This window comes from Ambystoma mexicanum, chromosome 12 (assembly GCF_040938575.1).
Source record: "Ambystoma mexicanum isolate Mex_15411 chromosome 12, UKY_AmexF1_1, whole genome shotgun sequence".
NCBI classification, from domain to species: domain Eukaryota; kingdom Metazoa; phylum Chordata; class Amphibia; order Caudata; family Ambystomatidae; genus Ambystoma; species Ambystoma mexicanum.
In genome coordinates this window covers 986,351,974-986,371,948 of record NC_090936.1, presented here as the reverse complement: position 1 = coordinate 986,371,948, position 19,975 = coordinate 986,351,974, and the positions used below count along the sequence as shown (strand labels likewise).

General features: G+C 41.0%; 1 protein-coding gene across 1 annotated transcript in view; it reads left to right on the top strand.

The window, feature by feature from the left end:
- The window catches only part of LOC138513078 (acrosin-like), a 503,539-nt gene that overhangs the window by 315,491 nt on the left and 168,073 nt on the right, over positions 1–19,975 (top strand). The window lies entirely within an intron of this gene.

The following is a 19,975-nucleotide window of genomic DNA, read 5'->3' as shown; positions in this document are numbered from 1 at the left end:
GACAGCATCTCCAGCACCTCCTCAGAGGACAAACCCAAGCAGGAATCAAATCCACGCAAAGGAGAACCAAAGATAAAAGGTTACCTATATGCACTGGGAAACCCTACAGCAAAAGAGAATAGCCCTACACTCATCATCAATGTCAACCAAGTGGCGGCTGAGTTTCTGGTCGACACGGGAGCCACTGTAAATGTAGTGAGTGAGGAAGTGTACAACAACATGCCAAATGCACCCCGATTACAACCAGCGAGAGCACTCATCTTTCCATATGGCTCCAAGACGCCACTACCCTGTAAAGGCTTCTTCACGGCATCATGTCGATACAAAGATCACGTAAAGGAAATACCCATGCATGTCCTTGAAGCAGCCACAGATAGTGGATGCATTCTAAGCTACAAGTCCGCAGTCGACATGGGCCTAATTCATGTTTTGTACAGACTCATGATGCATAAGCACCTAGATCCCACTGCCAACATTGACAAGATTTTCCCCACGCTATTCAGAGGACTTGGGAAATTGAAGGACAGACAAATTGAACTACACATAGACAGCAACATCCCTCCGGTAGCCCAACACTACCGTGGTATTCCCATCAATATACAGAAGCAAGTAGAAAACGAATTATTAAAACTTTTGGAAGCGGACATAATCGAACCGGCTGAAGGCCCCACTCCATGGGTATCCCCCATTGTACCAGTCCCGAAAAAAGACTCTGCTGACATTCGCATTTGCGTGGACATGAGAAGGCCCAATGAAGCAATATTGAGAGAACGTCATCAGTCTCCCAGAATAACCGACATGGTGCATTTACTCAACGGAGCCACAATATTTTCAAAATTGGACCTCAATAAAGGGTACCATCAGTTGGAACTGCACAAAAGATCCAGGTACATCACCACTTTTGCTACTCACTTAGGCCTCTACAGGTACAAGCGGCTCAGTTTTGGAGTTTCTTCAGCAGCCGAAATATTTCAGTCGGAAATTCACAATATAATAAAGCACGTACCAAATTGTCTGAACTACAGTGATGACATCCTAGTGTTTGGACAGACCCAAGAACAGCACGACGACACCCTCATGCGCGTATGCATGGCACTGGAAGAAGCACACCTCACCCTGAATAAGGACAAATGTGAATTTCGAAAACCAACCCTACGGTTTTTTGGTCACATCTTCTCCAAAAATGGGATGACTCCCGATCCCGAGAAAGTCAACGCACTCACACACACAACACCACCGACCTCCGTCACTGACCTGCGATCATTTCTTGGACTGGCAAGCTATTGCACGCGATACATTAAGGATTTTGCATCCGTCAGTGCACCTTTGAGAGCCCTCACCAAACTGAACGTCGATTTCCAATGGACGGACGAATGCCAACAAGCGTTCCAAATCATCAAGGATCGCATCGCTGATGCCAAGAACATGGCATATTTTGACCCACAGAAACACACGGAATTGATAGTGGATGCCAGTCCAGTAGGCCTGGGAGCCATTCTAACTCAACTAGATCACAAGGATGACCGAACCATACACATAGTGTCATATGCCAGTCGCAGCCTTTCAAAGACTGAACAAGCATATTCTCAAGCGGAGAAGGAAGGTTTGGCGGTCGTGTGGGCATGCGAACACTTTCATCTATTCCTATATGGTAAACCGTTCACCATAGTCACCGACCACCAGGCACTACTATTCATCTATGGCAATGCTCAAGCCAAGATGCCTCCCAGAATAGCTCGATGGGCTTTAAGGCTACAGGACTATCAATTTGACATTATCCATCGACCCGGAAAAGAACAGAATCCTGCAGACTTTCTCTCCCGTCATCCGAATCAAGATTGCCACCCCGATCCATCCATTGCAGACCAATACATTATGTATGTGGTCCAAGAATGCACACCACAAGGACTGGACATGGAACAAATAGCCAGAGAGACCAATCTGGACCCTGCCATACAGGTCATTATGAGATGTCTTGAAACAGGACATTGGAAACAAGCAAAACGACTCAAAGAAAGTGCCGAAGAAGAAACCAAGCAAGACATCACCTGTTTACTCACGGTAAAGGAAGAACTTGCAGAAACTGAAGGACTCTTACTAAAAGGGACAAAACTGGTCATTCCTCGCTCATTAAGGAAAAGAGTCCTTGATCTTGCACATGAAGGACATCGAGGAATAATGTCCACAAAAAGAATGTTAAGACAAAGGGTATGGTTTCCTCAGATGGATACTCAAGTGGAGGAACTACTGAAAACATGTCCCACGTGTGTAGTCCTTAATCCCCAAACCAGACCAGAACCCCTCAAAATGACTGATCTGCCCAACGGAACCTGGGAAGAAATTGCCGTAGATCATTATGGTCCTCTGGAAGGGGGTGAATATGTCCTGGTGGTCATAGACGAATACTCGAGATTCCCAGATGCACAAATTGTGTCATCAACAGCAGCGCATCACACTATCCCCGCATTGGACAGGATGTTTGCCACATATGGCATTCCGAAGGTAGTAAAATCGGACAATGGACCACCATTCACCGGACAAGATTTTAAAACTTTTGCCGAATACATGGGTTTCCACCACAGGAAAGTAACACCACTATGGCCTCAAGCGAACGGCACCGTTGAACGGTTCATGGGAAGCATTAAAAGAACCACGCAAATAGCTCGTCTGACTGGAGAGCCGCTGGAAAAATTATTGTGCAAATTAATGAGAGACTATCGAAACACCCCACACAGTACCACTGGCAAGTCACCATCAGAAGTCATGTTCGGCAGGAACGTGCGAACCAGACTACCGCACATAGAACTAGAGGAAGAACGGTACCAAGGAGACACTGAAATGAGACTACATGATGCGGCCCAGAAGATGAACATGAAAACTAGGGCAGACAAGAGAAGGAGGGCTGAGGATAATAATTTAGAGCCAGGAGACATCGTCGTAGTGCGACAGCCCCAACACCGCAAAAACATGGCGTCGTTCAATGCAGAGCCTCTCACCATCACACAGAGGAAAGGCTCTCTCATCACAGCTGAAGGAGCTGAGCACACAATAACGAGAAACAGCTCTCACTTCAAGAAAATGCCCGGGATCATACCACTGATAGAACCGTGCATACAAATGGACACTCTAACGCGAGACGCACCCTATGAAGGAGACCAAGAAAATTCCGACACTGATGAACTCCGCTGGACGCCTCAGGAGTCGCGTGAACGAAGTAACTGGAGGCCTCAGAGATCTCGACGTCGACCACCGCGTCTCATTGAAGAGATGCCCTGATAGTGAACTCAATGTTTAGTATCGGGGGGGTGTGATGTCGTCACATTCCTCTTTGTCACGTGTGCGGGAACACGGGGCAGCGGGAAGGGGAGGGAGGGGATATGACGGGGTAGGACACTTCGGAAGATCGTGTGAAGCAATAAAGACGTGTTATACGAAGACTCCGCGTCTGCGTATTATTTCTTTGTGTAACGCTTTACACAACTTGACAGAGGGTTCTTTAGATTTAGGTCTAGTATCTTTCATTTTATCACTTTCTCTACCCTGACAATAGAGTACCTCATATAGTTTTGTGCTTTGATGCACAATCCACTCAAGGGCTTTGTCACGATCAAATTCACGAACCAATTGGGATATGATGTCTTTCTGTAGCCCATAGAAGTAGGCGGTTTTAAATTCATTAGAATTGGAGTCAAAAGATACATCAAAGCGAGAAAATGCTCTTTTTAAGTCTTGTAAAAACTGGCGAGGGGATGTATTAGGCCCAGCAGTAAGTGTGTAAGCAACTTTCTTTGCCTCCTGTAATGACTGGAAAGGAGAAAAATGACGCCTAATTTCTTTTTCAAACTCCACCCATGTCATATTCTGCTGTTCATTTAATCCCCTTATGATGCTGGCCGTCGGAGCATCTAAAGTGAAATGAAAATATTGTCTGTACTGTTCCTTAGGTATCTGGAGTGCTTTAAAAATGTCATGAACCGCTTCTAAGTGATCCTCAATGCAGCATTCCCCTCCTTTTTTAAATGGTTTGATCAGAGCTTTAATAGATTTCATTATTTTTATGGGGCTACTTGTTGCAATGCATGGAATTGCACTACTTGGTGACTCAATCCTGTTTCCAGGTGTATGGGATTGGTGGCTGCCCCCAATGGTAGTATCAAATCCCCCAAGGGCGCTGCAACTAAGTTCAGTCACCGGCCCAGTCACTGGAGCACTAGCTCTTTGGGCAGAACTAGAATTCACCTCCACTCCATTGAATGTAGTACCCTGCCGCCTCTCCTGGGACCTGGGAATGCACATTTGCTGTTCTAAGACTTTGCACTTTTTAAGGAGCCTGTGTGCTTCATTTTGCAGATAGTTGTTTTCATCACTCATTTTATTTATTACCTCCTGCATGTCGCACATTTGCATTTGGCATTCATTGAATTCTTTGTTTCTCTTTTCTCTTTCTTGAATCATTTTAACCATTTCTTGCTCTGCACCTTGGAGATCACTTTCTTTTTCAAAAATGTCTTTTTGTAAAATCTGCATTTCTGAAACAATCTCATCTTTATCATGTCTAATGTGATCCACTAAGGCTTTTAAGTGTACCAATTCTTGCTCACTGTCTTCAAACTGTTTCTTGCTTTTGGACAACTGAATATCAAAATCTCTGCATTTTAATTGCATGTCTTTCTGACATCCTTCTAATTCTGTTCTTAACATCTCCTCTTTTTTACTTGCCCCATCTAAGTCAGTCTTTAACCTGTTAATTAGCTGGGTATCATTTTCTTGCATTCGCAGGGACCTATTCAAAATAAACCATATTTTGGCGCATAGCCGTATTAAACAGTCTTTCTCTGCAATTTTATCGGCTGCATTCAATAACCTTGTAAGGCAGACCTGAATTATGCTGCCTTCTGCAAAAATATTGTCTAGTTTTTCATTCTGCACCTCACCCTGAATGCGGTCATGCCATTCTGAGGTACTGTTCGATGACCACGTCCCATGTGCAAACAACTTTGCCTCTAAATATTGCATTAAGTCTGAGAATGTGGTTTCCCTTTGTGACATTCTGAAATTCGTTTTTGGTGACACACTGTTATTATAAAATGGGTTCCCTTTAATGTACAGATGGCAGTGTGAGACACACTTGCCACGCCAAGTAGGTGCTCTATGCTCACTTTCCCGGCCTGCAACGCACCATAAATATGTAGGGTATTTTGTATAGATTTGGGGCCTAGAGGTATTTCTTACCGCCAAAATGAACATAATTCAGTAATAATCACTCTTTGCATTCAGATTAGATTTGGTATATAGTACTACAGTATGCATACATTATTTCAGCACACTGATACATTTAGTGGTATACATTATGTTGGTATGCGTTATTGGTGGTATTTCTGGTGAGCATAATTCCTTTGTTTTATATGAGGCCCCAATATCCAGAACCCCTTATTTTTGCTTAGTTTGTTTGTGTGATCGCTAGAGAGGCCTCAGGCTTACATTTCAGGAACACCACATTTTCAATTGGAGTGCCACCATGGCTGTCCTCGCTGTCTTATCTATGGCAGCGAGCTAACATGCGGTATTCATCACCAACTTATCTACATCGGTGAACTATGTCCAGGGCCTCTCTTTCTGCTGACTCATGTACCTCCAGCAGTAGTCTATTTCATTATATTATTATTATGTTCCGTTCAGAAAACATACACTTATATACTGAATGGAATCATGCACACAGCTACCGCTAAGTCTTATTTTTAGCTAGTTTAAAAATGACAATTGCACTGTCTAAACCTCTCCCCATATTATCAGTACTGTAATGGTAGATGCACAAATAAAAAAGAAAAATAAAACACACTATCCGTCTGCTTTCAGATATTTTTTGTGTATTATAAAAATTGCATTTCAACACGATCTTACTCTTTTTACAGAAATAAATGGAAATTGCACAGTAACAACCTTATCTGTAACAAAATGAAAAGAGAGCGGCAAGAACATTTTCAATTCGCAACATTAAGCCTGTTGATAAAACAGTGAAGTTCCCTCTTCCACGCTGACTGAATAGTTTTGCACACATACACACTGCCCCCACACTCTGTAATATAATTACCAGGCCTGTCCAGCATGTGAAGTTTGTCGGCTGGTCACCTTCTGGAAGTGGTTCAATGAATTCTTCTTAAATCACCCCAGCAAGGACGAGCATCTGCTGTCACTCAAACCGGGGCTTATTGACTGGAATTCCCAGTCTCTGGAGCAGTGCACTGGGATCTGCTTTTTCAATCAGGAAAATACCCAGCCACCAGACAGGTCTTTCTCCCAGCTGTGTAAAAAGTCTTCTCTTCTCCTTTTTCCCGAGATTCATTAGCAAAGCTCTGTTACAGCCTGCCAAACGAGTTCAACCAATGAAATTCTATCATGCCTTACCCTCCTTCTCATTAACAATGGCTTGGCTTATACAGTTGCAACTGTAACCAAACTGATTTCCTGCTTATTCAAGTCTTTGCTTCCTGCAAATACTGTGGACAGAGCGCAGATAGAAGCAAAGAAAAAAAAAATCTGGATGCGTGTTTAAAATGTCTTTCAGAGCCTGTCATTTTCCATTTCATCTTGCACTGGAGAACACATTATATTATTAATGAGTTAGAATCATTAGTATTGTTAATAAGGTTAGTTCATTAATCCTCAAATGTGTCTCCTGCAACAGAGGAATTTCAGGTGGAGAAAAAAAATATATGCTTTTAACTGTGAAAAAAATTATCTGCATTTTAAATGTAGAAATCGTTTTTGACTGAATAGCCTGTTTTTCATTTACATGTCCATGTCACACTGGCAACACATGCCTTGATGTACCGCATTATAGCAATGCACCAAACCCATGCAGTGGTGCTGCATAAAAAATAATGCTAAATACTCTTACAATGCCCAACATACCAAAAAGTGGGTCACTTGGTAGAGATAGACCCAAGACCAGATCTATTCTCTGGAAAACACCATCCCAGAAGAGCTGCATCTTCCTACACAAACACAGCATATGTAATGTGGTGCCCACATCACTCTTACCGTTCTAGCAAACATCCTCATTGCACAACTTGCACGACCACATCTTCCAAGGAGACCAATACAGGTGGTAATTAATCCTCTGCTGCGTGTATCATAGTTCTAAATCCACTGTGTATTTAATAGGACCCGCACATGTGTAGTTCCACTCAATATCCAACAACAATCAACCAAGTTTGAATCCCAGTTTCCTCTACCGCATTGCGATGTTAACTTAAATAAAGAAGGAGTAGTACATTTGTATAAATTGGATGCAGAGGGAGAGGCATGGTCCTAGAGAGGAGTAAGATCGCAGGCGGAGCGTGCATTGCAGCATTAATTGGCAAACAAATATCAGCAAAGAGGTCTCGCAAGACACTGTAACAGCAAATCTCCACAGCTTTCAGCTTATATTTAAAGCGCAAGATTTCAAAGTAAACCATGCTCTGACCCTCATGGTCCTGTCCAATTCTCCAGATACCTGTTTTTTGCCATGGAATCCATTATAAAACATAGTTACCCGGTTTCACAGCTGGATTTCTCCACAAACTAGAGTCAGCACACAGTAGATACTTCTCATCTCGAATTTATTACATTTCTTGACATTATTTCACAACATGTTTTATGAAAGATGAGTCGTACTAACCGGCAGCCTCTTATCCGCAAACAGAATAACATCTAGGGGTGTAGGCAAGACAGCATCCCTCTCAATCTTAACCCAGCGTGCACAGTTAATTTGGTCAGATGCAATCCAGTGATACAATGTACGTAACATAAATGCAGTGTGATAGTGTCTTATGTTGTGATAACCAAAACCACCCAGATGCACTGGTCTGGAAGGACATCCTACGGACCTGTGCACGGCCTCCCTCCCCACCACGCAAATCTATTCAAAGGGTCTCATTATGGGTCTGGCGGTAACCCTGCCGGTGCTACCGGCATGTTGCTGCCGGACCTGTAATATTTTACCAGCGCCTGACTTCCCAGTGCCACCGGGAGATTACGTCTCCTGAGGCCCAGGAAGTGAGGCACCAGCAAAATATAAGTCCCCATTCCCATAGAGTCTGATAGGACTCTATGGGAGTGGGGACATGGAAGCACCGGCACCATTGCTAACGGTGCCCGAGCGTCCATGAAGTGTTTGCCTATCGTGGCTGCTGCGCCCAGCAGGGTCAGACCTGTCAGGCACAGCAGCCATGGCAGGCAAACACAGAGTTTGCTGGTCCGGAAACAAGGGTGCTGGTGAGCTTACCAGCACCCTTGTTTCCGGACCGGCAAAGTTATAATGAGGCCCAAGGACTTATTAATACTCAAAAGTAGTTTATTCGAAAGCGGCAGAGGGAGCATACTAAAATGTAGAATAGTTTTGGGAGCAAAGTCATCTTCACTACATTAACTTTGCCCAAGAGGGTCAGTTTTAACTTCTGCCATTTAAGCCAGAGTCTATCTATTTCTACAAGTTTCATGCGAATATTATTCACAAGCGATGGTTCAATATCACTATTCACATGAACACCCAAATACTTGAGGCCTGAGCCCGCCCACACTTCACGATCCACATCAAATAACCCCCTATGACATGAAAGGGAGATTGGGAAAATTAGAGTCTTTGTGACATTCACCTCATAATTACAGATATTACCAAATTCCTGTAATAAAGAAGTTCTCAATATGAATGCTCTGGATTTGAAATCAAGACCAAAAGGTATTCTGCATATAAGAGGACTTTTGAAGTATAGTCCCCAAATGAAATGCCCATTATATCTCACTGGTTCCTGAGCACAATGGCAAGGGGTTATGTGAATAAATCAAATAATAATGGAGTCAAGGGAAATTCCTGACGAGTCCCTTTTTGGATCTGGAAACATTCTGATCGACGACCATTAACGACCACGGCCGCCTTTGCACCACCATAAAGCGCTCCAAAAAAGTCAAAGGAAATGTGGTCCACAATTTACTTTACGCAAGACTTGACGTAGGAAATCCCAACTCACCCTGTCAAAAGACTTTCCTGCATCAATACTGACAGCTTCATATGCATCTGCAGAATTTAGGTAAATAACATCAAGCAACTCCCGTAAATTGTCATAACTATTTCTTCTGCTTACAAAACCTGTCTGGTTGTTGTGAAGCAGTTTTGGAAGCAAGCCATTCAATCTTTTTACCTGGTTTGGGATTCACTGTTATTAATGCAGTCTGCATCGACTCAGCGACCGCCTCATTATGCACAATCTCTGTATACAATTGTGTAAGGAAGGGGGCCAAGATCTGACTAAAACTTTTATACAACTCTATTGGAAACCCATCAGGGCCAGGGCATTTACCATTCTCTGAAGCCTTTACTGAATCTTCAATTTCCTGAACGGTTATTGGTACATCAAGATCTAATCACTCACACTCATTCAGACTTGGCATATCTATTGAACAGAGATAATCATTAATCTCCAATTTGGAAGCAAGTTCCTCAGCCCTATATAGAGAGGCATACTATTTCCTAAACTCATCACAAATGTCCTCATTCTTTCTCAATATTGCACCTCCCCCATCCACAACATAGAGCACCTGCCTGTTATTCTCCTTCTGCTGTAAATGGTTTGCCAACAAAGCTCCTGACCTCTCACCTCACTCCCAGGATGCGTGCTGCCAATAGAATAAATATGTCTCCACCTTATGATGAAGTTCACAGTCCTTAGCTTGTTTATGTTAGTTTGGTACCTTTGGACTGTGCGCTTTCAGTACTAGAGGAAAAATGGTTTTTCAAAAAACCACATGCGTGCTGGACTTTTGTACTTAAGTTGGATTTATTCCATTTGTCATCAGTTATATTGTATTATTTTTCATACAATTAACTTTCTTCTGATGTTTTTGTATTAGTTACATACACTTTTTCAATCATCTCTCATTGTATTGGTTTCATACAATATTGCTTTCTTCAATTACTTTGGTATTGATTTTATACATTTGTACATTCATCCCTCAGCACGTGTTTCCCCATAGTGTTTCCTATGATTCATCAGGAGAGATACTGCAAGTGAAAAGATGATAGACATCAACAGAAGAGTATAGTGTCAATAGAGAAGTTTGAAAAGTCAATTTTTACTTTCATGAGTTTTGGGATACTCACGCAAAGAGTTTTGGCTTCTTAATGAGCTTTGGAGGATCGTCTTCAGTATTATACATGTGATTTCACTGTGAGTCTTCTATATTGTAGATCATCATCCTTGCTACGGCAGTGAACCCTTTCACTGCCTTACGTATGCAGATGATACTGTCATACTAGACCGCACGGCTGTGGGACTTCGGCATTCTTTACAAGCACTACACTAATTTGTCGGTGTGCACAGCCTTAGCCCGAATGCTCTAGAGGCCTAGATTATGATGGCAAACCATCTTTCATATGGAACTTCGACGGCACTCGCCTCAAACAAATTTGCGAGTATAAGTACTTAGTTATATGTATGAAAGCGACCGCCTCGTTAACTTATCTAGCTGACGAGATTTTGACAAAGGCCTGGCAAAAGTGGTTGTCCATTACAAAAGTTATTGGCGGCCCACAGCGGCCGCTCCATTGAGGTCAAGATTAACGCTTATAGGATTTCAATTATTCCTGGTATTTTATATGCTTTGGAAGTGTTTCCAGAGAAGGCAGTAAATTGGTTGACTAAATTGGAGGCCAAAATCCTGCGTTGTCTTCTTGGCCTGCCTGGAGCGGTGCCAGTAGAGGCTATTTGACTAGAATTGGGCCTCCCATCTCTTATTTCAATATGAAAAACTTCTGCCTGTATGTTCTGGGCTAAAATGACTTATGCTCCGCCAGAGGATGGCACTCTTTTTAGCCTTACTATGGCGCATTCAAGGAGACTTACTAGCAGCACTTGGTGTAGGGACCTGGAGTTCCTGGTACATCGCCACTTGAAAATGGTCTTCCTGGCGTCCCGGAATCCCTTCATGCCTTACATTTATCTAAATTTGAGATGAAAACTAGACTACATGACTACATGACACAGTCACTGGACCACTTGGCCAAATTATGTAGATATTCACTTTACTCTCCCCAAGGCATGTTTACTGATCGTGCCCTAGCTATTTAATCAAACTTGGAACACCTGCACTGATTAGATTCACATTGTACCTGCGTTTCCAATTACTTCCCATACTGAAAAACACTGGGGCATGGAGGGGTAGAAGTGGAACTATCTCAGCATGTTCATACTCAATGTGCAGAACTCAGATCTTTTTATGTGAAAGCTAATTTTAAATTTAAATCATATCATACTGACCAGTTTTGGAGCATGATTTTTAGTGCTGAACCATTGGTGGTAATTTCTGCTGCTTTCCACGTATGGCAAATAGCGATGGCAAGGTTGGCTGCTTTTCTCAATTTTAATGTATAAACTCAATCTATTTTGCTGAGGTATCTGATATTGTATTCATGTATATTTTATCATGCATGTGATTGTTTTCACCTTGCTTTGTGATGAAATGTATTAAGAATGGTATTTTATTGAGGAAGTCGTTTTACCCCTGGAATTGTATTGGATGCATTGTATGTACAAACCACTTTTTCTAAATAGTGTGAAAGGTTTGACATTGTCCAACCATATGCACTTAAATAAAAAATAATGTCCAGTGCAAGTGTTAAAATCCTACATCTTATAATTATAAAAGTAAAAAAGGTGTGGGTTTTTGGCTTGGCGAAGTGTTGTTGCTGGTACAATTCTACACTGTTTCAACAATCTGCACCAAGGTTTGTATAGTTACCTTTTAGGGCCCTCTGGACATAACTGGCTACATGACATTTGGACACCCTACCCCTTTCCCTGGATTTCAGCACAATCACACATGAGACAGATGCCGGAATTCGGTGAAACATCAATGTGGTTGTAGAAGGACCGGTCCTCAACCCTAGAATGCATGGTTTCTGGGATATTTGCACCACAATGAACTGCACCACGGCAAGGTGAGGCAACAGGTGGAGAAAGAGCACAGTAGGTCCAGTATGCAGCAGCACACCAGCCCTCCCCTCCCCCCAATGTCTGCTCCGGGGTATGTCAGCCAGCACACACGCCGTTTTCATTGCAGTTTACTTCAGAGTGCAACGCACATCAAGCGATAAGTGGATCAGAACAGCAACCTACAGGATCATTAATTTTCAACAATTGATGAGAGTGTTGTCATGTCTGTCCACAGAACCCGTTCAGAGAATGGGTACTTTTTGCCAGTATGAAATATGAACATGTCAACAAACTGTGTTTCGGCCCATTATGCAGGTACATTATTCCTAAATATCTTCCTTCTCGAGCTCTTCACTCATCTGCCTTCAACTCCCTCAGGGTCAGTCGCTTCTCCAAGCAACGAGTTGGTAGTAGATCTCTTTTTTCTGCTGGGGCCTCCCTCTGGTAGAGTAGAACGACCTCCAGTTCCGGAGGCATCTCAAGACCTTCCTCTTTGCTTCTGCGTTCTCTCCTCCTCTCCCCTGCTGATCTCCTGGCTGAAACTGAAATTGCACTGGTCACCTGGCTACCCTCTGATCTCGGGCCCCGGTCCCCTCCCCCGCCAATTGCACACCTGCACTGCCCCCCTGGCAACCATTGCACTCGAGGACTGTATCTGTATCCCTACATCCCCTACCTGCATTTGATTCCTGATGCTCTGCACTTACCCTTGTACTTACCACCAGCTGGCGGCACTTTTATTGTCTTATTTATTTTACTGTTATCCTATGCATTGCACTGCCTCCTCCTCCCGCACTTTTCTCCCTCCCGTGCACTTGAGTGATCTCAATATCACCTGGCCTAGTAAGATTGTTGTCTCTGTCCTCCCTCTGTTCCCCCTCTTTTGCCTCGTTGCACCTTGAAACACTTGTGTATAGGGGCATTATAAATGCCTTATCAAATCATATCATACAGATATCACCTGTGTCTTATCGCCTATTTTTCACAGCATCTTCATTGGGACAAAAACACTTTCTGAAAATAAATATATGACAGATGCTATCTCACGCTGATTTTCTATAGTAACTCCAATAGTAAAAACATGAAAAATGAAAACAACCTTCATTTTAATAGACAATTGCTTAACATTTTTGTCTTTCTTTGAAAAAAACAATGTCCGATTACCTGCATACATTCTTGCAGGAATTATATTATTACTTGCCTCGCTTCCTTCACCTGTCGTACTGAGGGTGATGCTGAGGTTCTTGAAACTAAGAATAATACAATTGACAGTTCCGTAGATATACGCACCTGATGGTATTGAAAATATACTTGTACTGAACCTTCACTACTGTAGTAACATAAACAGAGTGTTTATACGGTTCCATGTCATTTCATCGCGGGATGTTTCTTTTTTCGTGTTTTTTTTTACCGCAGATTCTTTTTTCGAAAAAACTCATCACATTGTTTTTGTTTTTTGTTGGGGGGTTTACCCCCTCAAACCCACATCCCCTTTAATTTTTTTTTATATTCCCGTACACCCACAACCAATTTGTATAATTTTTTTAACCCTCCCAAAAAAATCAATGAGTTTTTTCGAAAAAAGAATCTGCGGTAAAAAACCCTGTGAAAAATCATCCCGCGATGAAATGACGTCGTACCGTTTATACACATCTTAATCAGCTCACTTCATGCCACCACCATGGTGTTCGACTAACTTTCAGTACCTCCTCATCAGATTAGCCCAGTCCTATCTGCAAAAAACATTGCACAATATATACATCCATCTTATTAATCAATTAATCAATCATCAGTTAAAATATATGGAACTATAGCAGGTGATTAAAAGGAAGTTGGACTCGTGTTTATTTTGGGAATGCATAAAACCTTCCATAAAAACAGCACAAAGCAAACAAGATAAAATACATAACAATACAGATGCCAAAAATAAAACACATTTTCTTTATATATATATATATATATATATATATATATATATATATATATATATATATATATATATATATATATATCTGTCATCCTATCATAAAATCTATAACAACCATACAGAAATCACATTTCATAGCATATCCCTGATGAGACACTTTCTGATATAAAGTGCTGTTTTTAAGAAGATAGAAGAGTCCGTCCAATACATGGAGAGTCGACCCGTAATAGAAAAACCATAGCAGATCGATATTGCACACAACCTAGTTCACGCAACAAGGGGTGTAACAAAGAACCTCTCACTCTCTCATAGGCTGGGAAGAATAAATATCAAATGGGTGAGATCCTCATATGCAGCATCGCACAAAGAACATGACCGATTACCAATCTCCCCAGACCATGCTGCCAACACCACCCACAATAAAACCCAATCGAACCTTGCCCTAGTTATGTTGACTCCCACCGCCAGTGACTCCGCCCACAATAAGTACTTCTGAATGCCAACGGACATGATGGTCATTAGCCCTCTGTTCTTAGGTCCAAGAGCACCAGGCGTTCTCTCATTGCCTCTACATGATCATGACGTGGATAGGCACCCTAATGGTTGTTCCCATCTTCATTATTTATCGCACACCACCATTAAGTCACCCATGATTTCAATATATCACCTAGTCGACCCAAATAAATTAGTCCTCATACTAGCAAGGATAAGTACTATTTATCTTTAAATGTGATGTAATCCCACTAAGCCTTACAGCATATTAAGGATCGGTCAACTGATTTCATCATTAGCTAGGAAAAGAGGCACAAAGAGAGGAGGAAACAAAAGTGCAGCAAAAGAGTGCCATTGCAACTCGCCACATTTAAATAAAACATGGCCTACCATGGCGGACAGCTTGAGATAAAGCAGACTTTTACTCCATAATTGTATCCATCAAGCCATATTTGAATAGGAAATGGTGGCTAAGAAGAACCTAGTTCGGGGCAATAAGTGTTCTAAATGCAAACATATATATTGTCCTTGTCTGAAGTAGTCATATAACTAATTCTGTTATCTATGTTTACTCAAACAACTTATTAAACATACCATGATTTCTACATCAAATCGAGAATTTTTCAGATTGCTAAACCGGGTCATACATTTTGTAGCAAGTATAATGTTCAATACAAAATAATTATAAGCATCCTGGCTGGTAACAAATCTGATTTCGATGTATCGTGTTACAATCAATTGGTTCCATTCAATACACATATTTAAGCCTCAATCAATATTATTGAAGCTTTTAATCGATTTCTGTTCTAGTTTTCTTAAAACACCATCCGTATTACCCCCTCTGTGGTTTGGATTCATTTTTGTATCACAAGCCAAAACCCATTATTCTCGCCATGTTCAAATTCAATGAAGTGGTCGACTAATGGTTTGTGGACTATCCGCCTAGGCATACAGGAACAATGTTCAGGATCCTCTCTCCTATATGTCATGTGGTCTATCCGATGTATAATAGGCCACATGGACACTTGATACCAAAAATTACATTGATACTCAAACAATTTATGCGCGTATTTAAATGCCATGTGTTTTTACATCAACAAGGAAAGTGCATGCTACACAATTGCCGCATTTAAAATATCCCTAACTTGGCAGCAAAGTTAGTAAACCCCACATGGTGGTGATTGATGGATCTTTTCTGGTTGCAGGGTACATGTGCGCCAATGTTTGCTTCAGATTAGTATGGCATTTAAAAGCAAAATAGGTTTTAATGCTAAATTCCCCAGTTGTTGGATTCAATTCCAATTCTTGTTAATTGCTCTTTTAACGAAAGTAGTAATGGGACTAAAAGTGGTTACACACAGAAGTCCAGTCAATGTTTTTTCTCTTTTTGGTGTAGTGAATCATCAGAGCTAGTATTCAGAGCTCCCTTTCTGGCTTGTCTAAGAAGTGTGCTTTTGCAAGCTCTCATAGATAACCTACTTTGAAAATCCATTGCCTCCAAATCCTCTCTTTTAGTCCCGTTTCTTCTTATCCTTACTAACTTCCACAAATGGGAAATTGGGAAGCCAAGTGACTGGAGCCATCAAAAAGTAATAAAGTATTATTTATTATCTGGTGATTTCCGAAAAACAGGCTCCATGTGTAAATGCAAATATGACCTGTTTTTGCAATATGAAAAATTCTCGATTTGAAATAGATTACAGATTAGTCATACAGCTTTTTAGGACATGAACACCAGATATGTTTAGATTTAGGGCCTCATCACGAGTTGGGCTGTAGCCCTTAAAGGCGGCAGTAACAGTATTACCGCCGCATTGAAGGGCTGGCCCTAGCACAACTTGGGCGCTAAAAGGCTGTTTTACCGCCAACTATTTTCTGGAGGTGAAAATCCCATTTAGCGCCATGCATTACCGCCGGCTGTACTAGTGCGCAGTATTAGTGCCGAAAATGCCCCATTGAATCCAATGGACCCAATGGAGAATGGGGATTACCGTTAACGCCCAAACCATGATCCAGCGGTAATACCGCCGGACCGGTGGACCCTAACGCTATTACAGTTGGGTGGTATTACCGGCGGTATACTGCCAAATTCTTGATGAGGCCCTTATGTCTATATCAGAAGTAGAGGAATACTGCATTCAATAGAAATAGAAATGCAAATTGCATCCGCACTGTTTTGCCGTGCTTTTGCTACCATGTCTCTTGGTGCCGCTTTTTCTTGCAATTGATTAAATTGTTCACACACTTATTTAAATGAGGTAAGGTCCAGTGGGATGATAGCACATTTAAAGATGAACTGTATTGTTCTTGCTAGTACGAGGACTTATTTATTTTGCTCTACTATTTCATAGGTGACACCATGTTTGACGTATGATGGAGTGTGACTCACTTCCTTTAAATCAGGAAGCATAGTTCCTTAGAGCTCAATTGATGTTTGAATAATAAGAAAGAATTATTGCTTGTCTAATGTTTCTTTTCAGATAGGATAGTGGTCATCTGACAATGAGAGCCACTAGAAGTTAGACAAACACCATGAGGATGGGTAATTAAGATCTGTTTAAATGCTCTGTTTATGTTAGTACAATAGTGAAGGTTCAGTACAAGTATATTTTTTGTACTGTTTTTACATATGCCATTAAGTGAGGATATCCAAAGAACTGTAATTTGTATTAATCTTAGTTTTGTGAACCTCTGCATGAACAGTGAATGGGGTGAGTAATAATATAATTCCTATGAGAATCTATGTAGATAATACGATAAGGAATATTTAAAGAGAGACAACAGAATCAACAATTGTCTTTTCAACTGAATGTAGTTTCCGTCTTTCGTGTTTTTTTCTATTAGAGTCATCGTAGAAAAGCAACCTGGGATAATGCTTGTTGTGTATTTTTGTGTATTTGTCTACATAACGTCTTTTTGTGAAGATCGAAGCCGCTTGTAAATTAGACAATGTACCTGCATGATTGGCCGGGGCCCCATTACGAGTTTAGCGGTATCCGCCGGTAATACCGGCCAGATACGACCAAACGGAATTAGAATTGCTGCTGCCTGACAGGTGGCAGAATGCTGGTAGTTCCTCCTTACACCGAGTCCCATAGGACTCCATGAGAGGAATTACCTTAATTACTGGCCAACGGTATTGCCGGTGCCGGTAATTCCTGCTATTTTTTGCCAGTGGGTGCCTGAAAATAATTAACGCCCACCGGCAAACCTGTAGTTTGGCTCGGCAGTAAAAGTGCCGATAATATATTTAATGGCATTTTTACCTGCACTTTTACCGCTCAGCCAAACTTTTAATGACCAATATGTTTATATTTCCTATGTAGGATTTTAACACTTGTACAAGGATTAGTGGCGTGCATAGCCATTTAAGTGTAATTAAATACTAATGAGGTCTGGAATATTGTAAAATACATGTTTGTACATTTCTATTTCCAATCTCTAAATTTACGGAAGCATATAAGTTTGTCCAGTGAAATTAAGCAGTTAGAGCTGCGGAGTCCTCTTTTTTAGGGGGCTGTGTGGCAAAGGACTACTATAAATCTATAAGACAAAGAGAATACCACAAAGACAGCTACCCGCCTACACACGTGCCAGGTGTGTCTAGTTGCACAACGTGCTACCTTTCATGTCGGTCAATTATTTGCGACAGAAAACATAGAGAAATACATATTTTAATTCATGGATACAAAACACTTAGAAAAATTTATATTAAAAAAAGAGGGACAAAAATGCATTTTGTTTACACATAACATTCCATAAAAGAACCTATACTGAAAATCAATTATCTTGACCAGTTGGTTTGAACTGAACACATTCGTCAGATACTGGTGATCTAGTGAGGTTAGTAAACATATAAGGTGACATCCTATTATTAAATGAAACCTTGATACAATTCACTATCCTTGACTTTGTCAGTTTTTCTGTCCTTGACTTTGTCGACACCAAAGAGTGTGTTTCTGGGTCCTGGCAAAAGATGGTTAAACAGGCTCAGTAGCTAGTTATTTAATGCTATCAGGCATGCGTCAGACCCGTCTTCAGGACTTGATTTATATAGATCTCCCAAATTGGAATTTCAGAAATAGTTCATTGGGAAATTTCCTAAAAACCAAACGAAAAAACCGTGTTGGTAACAAGATAAAAACAAAGTGTAATGTCTCTATGTGTGTGCACATGCAACTAATTCAACTAACCTTTTCATAGTTTATTTGGCGTGTGTGGCCTTGATTTTAGAACAGATGCGGACAGGATTCACTGGTCCCAACTGTGATTTCTTCTCAAAGATTTGGAAACTGCAACAAACGAAGATGATTTTTATGAAAAGTTTGTTTTCTCTTTTGCGCTACATTCATTAGAAGGCAAAAGTTCAAAAATGACTGGCAACAGAGCAACCTAAATGAGCCAAATCGAGTTCGTATCTAAAGCGGTACAGACTGCCTTTGAGTGTTTGTCTTTTATATTACATTTGTTAGATAGCGGGAGTTCAAAACGAAAATGAAAATGAAATAGCAGCAAAGCCAAATAAATGAGCCAAGTCAAGTTCGTTTCTAAAGTGATACAAACTGCCTTCAAATCAATTATGTTGCACTATTGTTTTGAGCATTTTTAAATAAAATACTACATGTTTTTTTGAAAAGGGAGGAACATACCTCTTGATCCAAGCGAAGATATGCTACGATATAGCTTCATTCGCGGACACACATATCATGTATGTGGTGTTTTTCGTATTGTAAATTGAAGTTTAGCTTTAACAAACTAGGTATGCTCAAAACAATAGTACAACATAATTGATTTGAAGGCAGTTTGTATCACTTTAGATACGAACTTGACTTGGCTCATTTATTTGGCTTCGCTGCTATTTCATTTTCATTTTCGTTTTGAACTCCCGCTATCTAACGAATGTAATATAAAAGACAACCACTCAAAGGCAGTCTGTACCGCTTTAGATACGAACTCGATTTGGCTCATTTAGGTGGCTCTGTTGCCAGTCATTTTTGAACTTTTGCCTTCTAATGAATGTAGCGCAAAAGAGAAAACAAACTTTTCATAAAAATCATCTTCGTTTGTTGCAGTTTCCAAATCTTTGAGAAGAAATCACAGTTGGGACCAGTGAATCCTGTCCGCATCTGTTCTAAAATCAAGGCCACACGCCAAATAAACTATGAAAAGGTTAGTTGAATTAGTTGCATGTGCACACACATAGAGACATTACACTTTGTTTTTATCTTGTTACCAACACGGTTTTTTCGTTTGGTTTTTAGGAAATTTACCAATGAACTATTTCTGAAATTCCAATTTGGGAGATCTATATAAATCAAGTCCTGAAGACGGGTCCGACGCATGCCTGATAGCATTAAATAACTAGCTACTGAGCCTGTTTAACCATCTTTTGCCAGGACCCAGAAACACACTCTTTGGTGTCGACAAAGTCAAGGACAGAAAAACTGACAAAGTCAAGGATAGTGAATTGTATCAGGGTTTCATTTAATAATAGGATGTCACCTTATATGTTTGTTATAGTCCATACACCTTTGTGTCAAAATATTGTTGGATTGCTTATGCTTCCAATTTATTTTGCGCTCCT